This window comes from Oncorhynchus mykiss, chromosome 24, assembly GCF_057628025.1.
Source record: "Oncorhynchus mykiss isolate SJ-2025 chromosome 24, ASM5762802v1, whole genome shotgun sequence".
Lineage (NCBI taxonomy): Eukaryota > Metazoa > Chordata > Actinopteri > Salmoniformes > Salmonidae > Oncorhynchus > Oncorhynchus mykiss.
In genome coordinates, this window is record NC_143045.1 from 17,312,236 (window position 1) to 17,327,262 (window position 15,027).

General features: G+C 41.5%; 1 protein-coding gene across 4 annotated transcripts in view; it reads left to right on the top strand.

The window, feature by feature from the left end:
- Window positions 1-167: 167 nt before the first annotated feature.
- Window positions 168-15,027, top strand: part of LOC110503872 (lissencephaly-1 homolog A) — an 83,637-nt gene continuing 68,777 nt past the window's right edge. The window contains exon 1 of one of the 4 annotated variants that reach the window (XM_036962036.2): window positions 168-469. The gene's annotated coding sequence lies outside the window, so the exon portion shown is untranslated. The other 3 variants (XM_036962034.2, XM_036962037.2, XM_090218475.1) reach the window with 3 other exon arrangements.

Genomic DNA, 15,027 nt, shown 5'->3' on the forward strand with positions numbered 1-15,027 from the left:
CAGCCTGGAATCGAACTTGGGTCTGTAGTGACGCATCTAACTGAGATGTAGTGCCTTAGACCGCTGTGCCATTCTTGGACATGCAATTAGATGCAGTCCTATCATTATCATGTATTTCAATGGTAAAGACTGGTTGCTTATCTCTGCTAGCCGACAGGGGACCTGTCACACAAATGTTACAGTACGTAATTCATAGACCTATGGGACGTCATCAAGAGATCAAATTCTGATAACATTCTGGAATCTGAATATCCACTATAAACAGACGTAAATGACACCATTGACAGAGGCTGACTAATGATGTGTTGTCAAAAATAGTGAGTGTTTACAGCTAATAAGTAAAATTATAGTAGTTTATCAGTGGGTGTTTGCAAGTGTATATTTAAGTAGGGCTGTGATCGAAGGCGTACGCGCGCGTCGCTGTCAGTTTGCGAACGCAAGCGCGTCACCGACTCCGAAGGCAACTGCGGTAAGTAAAACAAGGATTGGTCGAGAGACAATTCGGCATACTTTAAACTCGAGATCAGAAGTCCCTTATTTTGGAACAAAAAACATCCTCTTGGCTTTCATAACTGGCCGAACTTGTTAAAGTTTTTCAGGAGAAACTATAGGGTAAGTGTAAATTATTTTGCATCAGATATTGAGTATCGAAGAAATGCTAGGTGGGGAAAATGACGATGTGGCTGTAGTTTTTGCGCCTCCTTTTTATGTCTCAAAATGGCGGACAGGCCGATTGGAGCAGCAGGTAGCTAGCTAGCTGGTCATCAGAGTTGTAAATGACTGTGTTAACCAACTAGTGGCACTGGTCGATTTGCATGTAAGTAACTTATTAACCTGCTTTAAGTTACCATTTGAATCTAACTTGCACCTATTTTTCCAAGTAAATGATCAAATTGATTCGATAATTTTATATCAACTTTACAGCTCACAAGGCAGCTAACTAATGTTGTTCAGACAGTGGAAATAATCATCAATTATGTGTGTAGGTAGCTAACCTAATAAACTAGTTTATTTACTGACTTGTTGCAATATCTTTTATCGATGTAGCTAGTTAACTTTAACTAATATTTTGCGGAGTATATTGGTGAAGTTCAATTCATTACTTCACCTCGCATTCGAATTGTTAGGCTAGCTAGCGTGCGCGCTCTAGTCTACCCTGCGTTCGCTTGGCGATCATATGTAGGTCATGATTTGAGACCGTTATTAAACATACCCGCTACAAATACTTACCAACTAATGTGTGGTGTTGAGTGTAAAACGATATCTAGCTATCTGCTTGAACACTTTGTGACAAGCTAGATAACTTTAGCTAGGTAACGTTACCTACGATTTTAGAATGTTAAATAATGGGAAAGGGCGTATGCAATCGGTTGTATTTAATTTATTTAGACATCTATTTAATAAGTAACTAGCTAAGTCTAAATATGTTATTTTTCTAGTTTTGGCCAAATGTCATGTGAAAAAATAGCTGTGGTCTGACATTTTTATACCTTTTTTAGCTCCGCTAGCTACCAAGCTAGTTGTATGTTTCCTGTGTAGCCACTGGCTACCCTACTCCATCCATAACGTTACATTCAGTCAACTGGACAACTTTGATCAACATTTTGTGAAATGTCATCAGCAAGGCTCTACATTAGACCGGTACCGTTTTTACAGAAATCTTTCACTGCAAGTTGGCTCTGTTTCACGAATCACCTAAGTCTGAATTTATGCATTCAGTTTATAAAAATAAGGGTGGAGCACATTGGTGAAAAAAATTGAGTTGTAGGAAAACTACCATTTGTATTGACCAATAACTTCAGCTTGAAACCTATGTTTTCTAAAATACTTTTTCCTTTTATTTGGTGATTGATATCGATTAAGGATCGAGTATAGTCTGTTTGATCACATGTGGGTTGAAAGGCAGTGATACCCTCTATTCGGTTAGAAAAGACACCACCCCTCTGCTACTGCAGAATGGATCCTTCAGCCAGCATCGCTTTGAAACTGACAAGTCATTCTCCTCCTCGCCCGCCTTGTGGATGGTACCCCTGTCTTGTTTGTAGCCTGGATCCTTTGCTTTACAGTCCACCTCCCCTTAATGTACCATTTCATCCTGGACAGACCAGAGCTTGGCTACGCCTGTAAGGATTGCTGCAGCAGCTGATGCAACGGAAATGATGGGATTGTTTTAGGAGTGGCGCTTCAATTAATAACTCGGTAGCTATAATTCCTCCTCCAGTTGTAGCTAATGTGGTTCTTGGTTGAATAGGTACAGTCATTTATGTAAGCAATCAGAGATGTTGAAGTTCTAAGATCTGTTAATAAGCTACTTGTTTGCGGTTGCAGGCTTGACAACTTTCCAGACTCATTTAGAAAATAAAGCACATTATTATCGTGAGAATATAAACACGTGTACCCTCAAAAGTATCTATTGTGCAAAATGGCTAATCAGTAATCATTGTATTTGTGTTTCTCATAATGGCCTCAATACACACATGCTGTGATATTTGGCTGTTATCAGAGGTGGGACTATGTCAACTGGACTGAGTGTTCAGCCTGCCTTTCAGTTTTTTGAGTAGTACCTGACCAATAGCGACATCGAAAATGTGTTTTTTCAGATTGCTCTGGGGAGGGTGTTTGATTACCCTCTCTGTGGAGGAGGCGGCAGGGTAAGGGAGATGGAGAGGATGAGACGGGGTGTGTCATTTTTGTGAATGCCGAGTGCCTCACTGACAGTCAGCACCAGATGCCCACGTTACCCTGATTTGAGCTTCAGCCCAGAGGTCACAGTAGGACAGTGGCTGACCTTCAGCACAGGAGGACTGGTCTAACACACACACACACACACACACACTGCTAGTAATGACCTGCCGGGCCAGCAGCTCCCCTCCTTTCTCCGGATCTGGGACAGCCAGGTTGGGTTCACCTTCACATGACTGCTTGGTGCCACTGCTCATTCAATGGGTTTTGATTGGAAATCAGTCTTTCCAGGATTCTGTAATCCCACATTTTTGAATCAATTTCCTGCATATTATGCGAGGACTTTGAAATCACTGCACTATTTCCGCATAAGTCAAACCATCACAATATTGTTGCATAAAACTGACCCATCACTGCAGTAACAAAAGGCCTGCTATTTCAACTAATCACTGCACATTTACTGCATAATTGGGGTCAATCAAGCCACCTCTCACCCAAGAACGTTCCCCAAATGTGTCAATTGATGCATATGTCAGAATTGCCTTAGCAAAATTGGGCATTTTTGCCTGAAATTCCCCCCGACATCCTGGAAAGACTGGGAAATATGGTGACTGTATGTGTGTCTTCTGTTAGCTTATGCCATTGTTCTATATAGCAGCTTGATTCCCAAATCTTGTAATGCATAACTAAAAATGGATAATGTCTTGATCCCTGATTTGCACAGTGCACTGCATAGCCTATACTGAAAACCCTTAATTGTATATGTTCTCATCAGTTTAATGTTGGCCTATGTGCAGTCAACTTGGATTTGTTAAGTAGCCTTATCCTATGTAATTTTGGTGCATTTTTAAAGCACTTTGAGATTAATTATGTAATGGAATAGCATTATAAAAGTTTGTCTTGTCAGTGGTTTAGCTCACTGATGTGTTGCCCTGGCCTGTAGCAGCACCTCTTCTCAGACTCTCCCAGAGTCCTGTTTGTAGCACAGACCAGTGTTGCTGCTGAGCACAGCACTCCCTCAGAGGATGTTTACTTTGATCTGCTAATCATGGCTTTTCTATCAGGGGACTCTTACCAGCATTGATGGCTAGACCATGCTTTATTGGACTCACTTAGCTTCTCGGCAGCAGCAGTGCACATTCAGTCACTGCACTCGATCATGATTCCTCCCTCCTGCAATCTGTTTCAATTGGACTGCTTAAATATGCATGGAAGGAAGAGTAGCCAAGATTGACTTCTCCCACAACTCTCGCTGGGATGTGGCTAGTCAACAACGCTAAGATATGTTCAGTTTGATATGTGTTAAGTTTAAGAATGAATGCTATATGTGAATGAATAGTAGCAGCAGCCTTCCATTTTATCCCTGGATACTTTAGCTTGTATAATAGCTATTGCAGCCAGCCCAGTTGATATCCCCTGGAAGACTGCAGTGTGTGCCAGATGTTCAATCCCATCATTATCAATTAGTGATAAAGCTCTTCAAATAATTTCTGCAGGAGTGCCCTGCTTGCCTAGAAGGGAAATACTGTGCAAAGCTGGTAATTATTTACAGAATAACTAGCTCTGAAAATCCCATCTGAATGTAGCCTAGGCTATGTTGGAGGTTCTGGCTGTTCCAGCTGTTATTTTAGGAGAATCCCCCCCCCGCTTGGCCATGTAGTCATGGGTGAACAGGGTGTACAGGAGGGGGCTGAGCACGCACCCTTGTTGGGCCCCAGAGTTGTGGTGATGTTTCCTACCTTCACCACCTGGGGGCGGCTCGTCAGGAAGACAAGGACCCAGTTGCACAGGGCGGGGTCGAGACCAATGGTCTCGAGCTTAATGACGAGTTTGGAGGGTACTGTGGTAAATGCTGAGCTGTAATCGATGAACAGCATTCTTACATAGGTATTCCTTTTGTCCAGGTGGGTTAGGGCAGTGCAGTGTGATTGCGTAGTCTGTGGACCTATTAGGGTGGTAAGCAACTTGGAGTGGGTCTAGGGTGTCAGGTATGGTGGAGGTGATATGATCTCTCAAAGCACTTCATGATGACGGATAGTCATTTTGCTCAATGGTGACCCTCCTTGAAGCATGTGGGAACAGCAGACTGGGATAGGGATTGATTGAATATGTTTGTAAACACACCAGCCAGCTGGTCTGTGCATGCTCTGAGGACGTGGCTAGGGATGCTGTCTGTGCCGGCAACCTTGCGAGGGTTAACACGTTTATGTTTTACTCACGATGGCTGTGGTGAAGGAGAGTCTGCAGGTTTTGGTAGCGGGCAGTGGCACTGTATTGTCCTCAAAGCGAGCAAAGAAGTTGTTTAGTTTGTCTGGGAGCAAGACGCCAGTGTCCGCGACGGGGATGGTTTTCTTTTTGTAATCTGTGATTGACTGTAGACCCTGCCAATAACAGTGGGGAGAACAAGTATTTGATAGACTGCTGATTTTGCAGGTTTTCCTACTTACAAAGCATGTAGAGGTCTGAGACGGAATCTAAAAATCCAGAAAATTACTGTGATTTTTAAGTAATTCATGTGCATTTTATTGCATGACAAAAGTATGATACATCAGAAAAGCAGAAAAAAGCATTTTAATATTTGGTATAGAAACCTTTGTTTGCAATTAGAGATCATGTTTCCTGTAGTTCTTGACCAGGTTTGCACACACTGCAGCAGGGGTTTTTGCCCACTCCTCCATTACAGACCTTCTCCAGATCCTTCAGGTTTCGGGGCTGTCGCTGGGCAATACAGACTTTCAGCTCCCTCCAAAGAATTTCTATTGGGTTCAGGTCTGGAGACTGGCTAGGCCACTCCAGGACCTTGATGCTTCTTACGGAGCCACTCCTTAGTTGCCCTGGCTGTGTGTTTTGGGTCGTTGTCCCAGCCACGACCCATCTTCAATGCTCTTACTGAGGGAAGGAGGTTGTTGGCCAAGATCTTGCGATACATGGCCCCAAAGAATGATGTTTCCACCTCCATGCTTCACGGTTGGGATGGTGTTCTTTGGGTTGTACTCATCTTCTTCAAACACAGCAAGTGGAGTTTAGACGAAAGCTATATTTTCGTCTCAAGACCGCATGACCGTCTCCCATTCCTCCTCTGGATCATCCAGATGGTCATTGGCAAACTTGCGTGCGCTGCAGGATTTTAATCCATGGCAGTGTAGTGTGTTACTACTGGTTTTCTTTGAGACTGTGGTCCCAGCTCTCTTCAGGTCATTGACCAGGTCCTGCCGCGTAGTTCTGGGCTGATCCCTCACCTTCCTCGTGATCATTGATGCCCCACGAGGTGAGATCTTGCATGGAGCCCCAGACCGAGGGTGATTGGCGGTCATCTTGAACTTCTTCCATTTTTCGAATAATTGAGCCAACAGTTGTTGCCTTCTCACCAAGCTGCTTGCCTATTGACATGTAGCCCATTCCAGCCTTGTGCAGGTCTACAAATGTATCCCTGATGTCCTTACACATCTCTCTGGTCTTGGCCATTGTGGAGAGGTTGGAGTCTGTTTGAGTGTGTGGACAGGTGTCTTTTATACAGGTAACGAGTTCAAACGGGTGCAGTTAATACAGGTAATGAGTGGAGAACAGGAGGGCGGCTTAAAGAAAAACAAACAGGTCTGTGAGAGCTGGAATTCTTACTGGTTGGTAGGTGATCAAATACATATGTCATGAAATAAAATGCAAATTAATTAAACAATCATACAATGATTTTCCGTTTTTTTCTTTTTTGATTCCGTCTCACAGTTGAAGTGTCCCAATGATACAAATTACAGACCTCTACGTGCTTTGTAAGTTGGAAACACTGCCGATTTTGCAGGTTATCAAATACTTGTTCTCCCCACTGTACATCTTGAATTGTGACTCTATTTTGTCTCTATACTGATGCTTAGCTTGTTTGATTGCCTTGCAGAGGGAATAGCTACACTGTTGGTATTCGGTCAGGTTTCCAGTCGCCTTGCCATGATTAAAAGCGGTGGTTCGTGCTTTCTGTTTTGCGCATATGCTGCCATTGATCCACAGTTTCTGGTTGGGGAAGGTTTTAATAGTCACCGTGAGTACAACATCACCGATGCACTTGCTAATAAACTCGCCCACCGAATCGGCGTATACGTCAATATTGTTGTCTGAGGCTACCCGGAACATAATCCAGTCCACGTGATCGAAGCAATCATGGAGCGTGGAATCAGATTTGTCAGACCAGCATTGAACAGACCTGAGCACGGGCGTTTCCTGTTTTAGTTTCTGTCTATAGGCTGGGAGCAACAAAATGGAGTCGTGGTCAGATTTGCCAAAAGGAGGGTGAGGGAGGGCTTAGTTTGTGTCTCGGAAGTTAGAGTAGCAATGATCTAGAATGCTGCCAGCCCGGGTCGCGTATTCTATATGCTGATAACATTTAGGGAGCCTTGTTTTCAGATTAGCTTCGTTAAAGTCACCAGCTACAATAAATAAAGCCTCAGGATTTGAGGTCGACCGACTATGATTTTTCAACGCCGATACCGATTATTGGAGGACCAAAAAAAGCCGATACCGATTAATCGGCCATTTTTTTAAATATTTATTATTTTTTTATATATATTTTTTGTAATAATGACAATGCTGAATGAACACTTATTTTAACTTAATATCAATATCATCAATAAAAATCAATTTAGCCTCAAATAATGAAACATGTTTAAATGATGCAAAAACAAAGTGTTGGAGAAGAAAGTAAAAGTGCAATATTTGCCATGTGAAAAAAGCTAATGTTTGAGTTCCTTGCTCTGAACATGACAACATATTTTTTTATTTTTTTATTTTACCTTTATTTTACTAGGCAAGTCAGTTAAGAACAAATTCTTATTTTCAATGACGGCCTAGGAACAGTGGGTTAACTGCCTGTTCAGGGGCAGAATGACAGATTTTTTTTGTACCTTGTCAGCTCGGGGATTTGAACTTGCAACCTTTCAGTTACTAGTCCAATGCTCTAACCACCAGGCTGAAGGTTGGTGGTTCCTTTTATCATGAGACTTCAATATTCCAAGGTAAGAGGTTTTAGGTTGTAGTTAATATAGTATTTATGGGCCTATTTCTCTCTCTACCACTTGTATTTCATTAACCTTTGACTATTGGATGTTCTTATAAGCACTTTAGTATCGCCAGTGTAACAGTATACTTCCGTCCCTCTCCTGGCCCCTACCTGGGCTCAAACCAGGAACACTTCGACAACAGCCACACTCGAAGCAGCGTTACCCATCGCTCTGCAAGGGCCGCGGCTTTTGTGGCGCAAGGGGAACAACCGCTCCAAGTCTCAGGGCGAGTGACGTTTGAAACGCTATTAGCGCGCACCCCGCTAACTAGCTAGCTATTTCACATCGGTTACACCAGCCTAATCTCGGGAGTTGATAGGCTTGAAGTCATAAACAGCGCTGTGCTTGCGAAGAGTTGCTGGCAAAACGCACGAAAGTGCTGTTGGAATGAATGCTTACGCGCCTGCTGCTGCCTACCATCTCAGTCAGACTGCTCTATCAAATATCAAATCAGACTTAATTTTAACATAATAACAAACAGAAATACTAGCCTTTGGTCATTAATATGGTCAAATCCGGAAACTATCATCTCGAAAACAAGATGTTTATTCTTTCAGTGAAATGCGGAACCGTTCCGTATTTTATCTAACAGGTGGCATCCATTAGTCTAAATATTCCTGTTACATTGCACAACCTTCGATGTTATGTCATAATGATGTAAAATTCTGGCAAATTAGGTGGCCCAAACTGTTGCATATACCCTGAATCTGCGTGCAATGAACGCAAGAGAAGTGACACTGGTTAATTTCATCTGGTTAATATTGCCTGCTAACCTGGATTTCTTTTAGCTAAATATACAGGTTTAAAAATATATACTTCTGCGTATTGATTTTAAGAAAGGCATTGGTTTTTATGGTTAGGTACAGTCGTGCAAAGAGTATGCTTTTTTTCGTAAATGCGCTTCTGTTAAATAATCCCCCTGCTTTGCATCGATTATATGCAGCGCAGGACAGGCTAGATAAACTAGTAATATCAACCATGTGTAGTTAACTAGTGATTATGGTTGATTGTTTTTTTATAAGATAAGTTTAATGCTAGCTAGCAACTTACCTTGGCTTCTACTGCATTCACGTAACAGGCAGACTCCTCGTGGAGTGCAATGAGAGGCAGGTGGTTAGAGCGTTGGACGAGTTAACCATAAGGTTGCAAGATTGAATCCTGTAGCTGACAAGGTAAAAATATGTCGTTCTGCCCCTGAATAAGGCATTTAACCCACCGTTCCTAGCCTGTCATTGAAAATAAGAATGTGTTCTTAACTGACTTGCCTAGTTAAATAAAGGTGTAAAAAAAAAAGAAACGCCAAATCGGTGTCCAAAAATACCGATTTCCGATTATGAAAACTTGAAATCGGCCCTGATTAATCGGTCGACCTTTAGTAATAATACATCAAGATAACAAAATGCTGCTTAGTTTCTTTAGAACATGAAGCGACCATTTCTGTTGGCGCCATGAAGACATTCATTATTTAATGTGACCACATGAGTTGAAAGCATCCAGTCAGACTATAGTGTCCTGAAATGTATCGTGGAAACCAGTAATTTGATTTAAACTCCACGTATTATAACCAGTTATACTTTTAATCCTTGTTTTGACTTCATTACCTGCTTTTGTCAGGTCCCTTCGGTAGTTATCAGGGACATGTTTCATGTTTTACATTATTGACTGTAGCCGGGCTCTACGCTGACCTTACTTACAAGGAGAATTTGTGGGCCTAAGTTGAAGAATGTAAGTGCACAGAAGACCTATTCGCACGGGACTAGTATTACTAGAGAAAATTGATTATGTAATTATTAACCCTGAATGGTTGTTAATCCAGAGGGCAATTCGGATGGGATTATTTTTTTCTTTGCCAAACTCCCCCCTGTAATTCTTTCTTTGTTTCGTTAAATTGACATTTTTTTTCTATGCGTGAAGATATTTCAATAAGTCAAGGGATACACCGATAACTTGAGCTTTTGTTCCCAAGTTTGTAAACCATACCAAACTGGTTTTGGTATAGATTTGCCATAATATTCGAACTGAGGAAGTGTCATCATAATCCTTAGGATAATTTAGCCAACTGCAGTATGTGCTAAATGCCTCCTAGCCTTGAGATGCATTTTAAGACTATGGTTGCGAAAGTGAACGTATAATTTCCAAAAGTTTAGGTCAATTTTATTGTTCTTTGCCATCTATTAACAGCAAGGGTTACATTAAATGATCACTATTTGTTTTACTGGTCATTTAGCAATGTTAAATTAATACGCACAAAACATTTACAGTACCAGTCAAAAGTTTGGACACATTTTTTAAAAACTATTTTCTACATTGTACAATAGTAGTGACTGCATCAAAACGATGTAATAGCACATATGGAATCATGTACAGTTGAAGTCAAAGTTTACATACACCTTAGCCAAATATATTTAAATCCAGTTTTTCACAATTCCAGACATTTAATCCTAGTAAAAGTTCCCTGTTTTAGGTCAGTTAGGATCACCACTTTATTTTTAAGATTGTGAAATGTCAGATTAATAGTGATTTATTTAAGCTTTTGTTTCTTTCATCACATTCCCAGTGGGTCAGAAGTTCACATACACTCAATTAGTATTTGGTAGCATTGCCTTTAAATTGTTTAACTTGGGTCAAACATTTCGGGTAGCCTTCCACAATGTTCCCATAATAAATTGGGTGAATTTTGGCCCATTCCTCCTGACAGAGCTGGTGTAACTGAGTCATGTTTGTAGGCCTCCTTGTGTGCACAAGCTTCTTCAGTTCTGCCCACACATTTTCTAAGGGATTGAGGTCAGGGCTTTGTGATGGACACTCCAATACCTTGACTTTGTCCTTAAGCCAGTTTGCCACAACTTTGGAAGTATGCTTGGGGTCGTTGTCAATTTGGAAGACTTGAATGTCCACATGGACCATGACCCCAAGCATACTTCCAAAGTTGTGGCCTACCAAGCTTAAACTGAGTTCTTGATGTTGCTTCAATATATCCACACAATGTCTCCCTCATGATACCATCTATTTTGTGAAGTGCACCAGTCCCTCCTGCAGCAAAACACCCCACAACATGATGTACGTACGTTCATCTCTAGGAGACAACGCGTCTCCTTCCTGAGCGGTATAACTGCTGCATGGTCCCATGGTGTTTATACTTGCGTTTTATTTTGTACAGATGAACATGGTACCTTCATGCATTTGGAAATTGCTCCCAAGGATGAACCAGACTTGTGGAGGTCTACCATTTTTTTTATGAGGTCTTGGCTGATTTCTTGTGATTTTCCCATAATGTCAAGCAAAGAGGCACTGAGTTTGAAGGTAGGCTGTGAAATACATCCACAGGTACACCTCCAATTGACTCAAATGATGTCAATTAGCCTATCAGAAGCTTCTAAAGCCATGACACAATTCTGGAATTTTCTAAGCTGTCTAAAGGCACAGTCAACTTAGTGTACAGTCGTGGCCAAAAGTTGAGAATGACACATTAATTTTCAGTCTGCTGTCTCAGTTTGTATGATGGCCATTTGCATATACTCCAGAATGTTATGAAGAGTGATCAGATTAATTGCAAAGTTCCTCTTTGCCATGCAAATGAACTGAATCCCCAAAAAACCTTTCCACTGCATTTCAGCTCTGCCACAAAAGGACCAGCTTACATCATGTCAGTGATTCTCTCATTAACACAGGTGTGAGTGTTGACAAGGACAAGGTTGGCGATCACTCTGTCATGCTGATTGAGTTCGAATAACAGACTGGAAGCTCCAAAAGGAGGGTGGTGCTTGGAATCATTGTTCTTCCTCTCAACCGTGGTTACCTGCAAGTGAACATGTGTCGTCATTGCTTTGCACAAAAAGGGCTTCACAGGCAAGGATATTGCTGCCATTAAGATTTCACCTAAATCAACCATTTATCAGATCAAGAACTTCAAGGAGAGGTGTTCAAATGTTGTTTAGAAGGTTTAGGTTGCCCAAGAAAGTCCAGCAAGCTCCAAGACCATCTCCTAAAATTGATTCAGCTGTGGTATCGGGGCACCACCAGTACAGATCTTGCTCAGGAATGGCAGCAGGCAGGTGAGAGTGCATCTGCGTGCACAGTGAGACTTTGAGGATGGCCTGGTGTCAAGAAGGGCAGAAAATAAGTCACTTCTCTCCAGGAAAAACATCAGGGACAGACTGATATTCTGCAAAAGGTACAGGGATCTGACTACTGAGGACTGGGGTAAAGTCATTTTCTCTGAATCCCATTTTCCGATTGTTTGGGGCTTCAAAAAAAAAAGAAAAAAAGCTTGTCCGGAGAAGACAAGGTGAGCGCTTCCATCAGTCCTGTGTCATGCCAACAGTAAAGCATCCTGAGACCATTCCTGTGTGGGGTTGCTTCACAGCCAAGGGAGTGGGCTCACTCACAATTTTGCTAAGAACACAGCCATGAATAAAGAATGGTACCAACACATCCTCCGAGAGCAACTTCTCCCAACCAACCAGGAACAGTTTGGTGACGCACAATGCCTTTTCCAGCATGATGGAGCACCTTGCCATAAGGCAAATGTGATAAATAAGTGGCTCGGGGAACAAAACATCGATATTTTGGGTCCATGGCCAGGAAACTCCTCAGACCTTAATCCCATTGAGAACTTGTGGTCAATCCTAAAGAGGCGGGTGGACAAACAAACCCACAAATTCTGACAAACTCCAAGCATTGATTATGCAAGAATGGGCTGCCATCAGTGTCCCAGAAGTTAATTGACAGCATGCCAGGGCAGATTGCAGAGGGCTTGAAAAAGAAGGGTCAACACTGCAAATATTGACTCTATGCATCAACATGGAATTGTCAATTAAAGCCTTTGACACTTGCGAAATGCTTGTAAATACTTCAGTATTCCATAGTAACATATGACAAAAATATCTAAAGACACTGAAGCAGCATACTGTGGAAATTAAAAATTTGTCATTCTCAAAACGTTTGGCCACGACTGAACTTCTGACCCACTGGAATTGTGACAAGGAATAAGTGAAATAATCTCTAAACAATTGTTGGAAAAATTACTTGTCATGCACGAAGTAGATGTCCTAACTGACTTGCCAAAACTATAGATTGTTAACTTCTTGGTGACGGCAGTATTTTCTCGTCTGGATGAAATGCATTTCTAAATTCAACCCCCGCTACTCATCCCCAGAAGATTAGATATGCATATTATTAGTAGATTTGGATAGAAACCACTCTGAAGTTTCTAAAACTGTTTGAATCATGTCTGTGTATAACAGAACTTATTTAGCAGGCGAAACCCCGAGGACAAACCATTCAGATTTTTTTTGAGGTCACGCTCTTTTCAATGGGTGTTCATTGGGAATCCAGATTTCTAAGGGACCTTCTTGCCGTTCCGATCGCTTCCACTGGATGTCAGTCTTTGGAAATTTTAGGTTTTTTCCTTTGTGTAATGAAGTACGGCCTTCTTGAACGAGGGGCACCTGAAGTGTACTGTTAGAGGCGCTTGACCAGAAAGCGTGCTTCAGTTTGTTTTCTTCCTGTATTGAATACAGATCATCCCGTCTTCAATTTTATTGATTATTTACGGTTAAAAATACCTGAAGTTCTATTACAAAAGTAGTTTGAAATGTTTTGGCAAAGTTTACAGCTAACTTTTGAGATATTTTGTAGTCACGTTGCACAAGTTGGAACCAGTGTTTTTCTGGATCAAACGCGCCAAATAAATGGACATTTTGGATATATATCGACGGAATTAATCGACCAAAAGGACCATTTGTGATGTCTATGGGACATATTGGAGTGCCAACAAAAGCAGCTCAAAGGTAAGGCATGAATTATATTTTTTATTTCTGCGTTTTGTTGCACCTGCAGGGTTGAAATGGTTTCTCTTTGTTTACAGAGGTGCTATCCTCAGATAATAGCATTGTTTGCTTTCGCCGAAAAGCCATTTTGAAATCTGATATGTTGGCTGGATTCACAAGTGTAGCTTTAATTTGCTTTCTTGCATGTGTGATTTAATGAAAGTTTGGTTTTTATAGTAATTTATTTGAATTTGGCGCTCTGCATTTTCCCTGGCTTTTGCCCACGCTAGCGTCCAACATATCCCAGAGAGGTTAACAAGAAATTGAGTGGTTGAAAAGCGTGTTTTAATTGCTCCGACCTAAGTGTATGTAAACTTCCGACTTCTACTGGAGTAACCAAAAGTGTTATACAAATCCCCCCAAAATTGAGCATCTTCAGTGTAGCCACCCTTTGCCTTGATGACAGCTTTGCGTGCTTTTGGCATTCTCTCAACCAACTTCAACTGGAATGCTTTTCCAACAGTCTTGAAGGAGTTGCCACATATACTGAGCACTTGTTGGCTGCTTTTCCTTTATGCAGTCCAACTCATCCCAAACCATCTCAATTGGGTTGAGGTTGGGTGATTGTGGGGCCAGCACTAAAATAGCCCTGACACTGCCTGGGGGTGTGTTGAATCATTGTCATGTTGAAAAACAAATGATAGTCCCAGTAAGCACAAATCAGATGGGATCGTGTATCGCTGCAGAATGCTATGGTAGCCATGCTGGTTAAGTGTGCCGCCTCCATGAATCACGGTGGGAACCACACATGTGTAGATCTGTTCACCTACTCTGCGTCTCACAAAGACATGGCGGTTTGAACCAAAAAACTTGTCCTCTGCAGCAGAGGTAACTCTGGGTCTTCCTTTCCTGTGGTGGTCCTCGTGAGCCAGTTTCATCATAGCACTTGATGGTTTTTGTGACTGCACTTAAAGAAACTTTCAAAGTTCTTTGTTTCGTTTTTACTGACCTTCATGTCTTAAAATAATGGACTGTTGTTTCTTTGCTTATTTAACTTATGGCTAGAGGTTCCGCTAGCGCTACCCCTTGACAACAACATTCTGCTGAAAAGGCAGTGCGTGAAATTCAAAAATATATTTTAGAAATATGTAACTTTCACACATTAACGTGCAATACACCAAATGAAAGACACTTCTTGTTAATCTACCCATCGTGTCTGATTTCAAAAGGGCTTTACAGCGAAAGCACAACATATGAAGTCAGAGCCAAGTCAAACACAGCCATTTTTCCAGCCAAAGAGAAGTCACAAAAACAGAAACATAGATAATGAATCACAAACCTTTGATCTTCATCAGATGACGCTCATGACATGTTACACAATACATGTATGTTTTGTTCGATAAAGTTCATATTTCTATCCAAAAATCTGTTTACATTGGCGCGTTACATTCAGTGATGTTTTGCTTCCAAAACATCCTGTGATTTTGCAGAGAGCCACATGAATTTACAGAAATACTCATAATTAATAA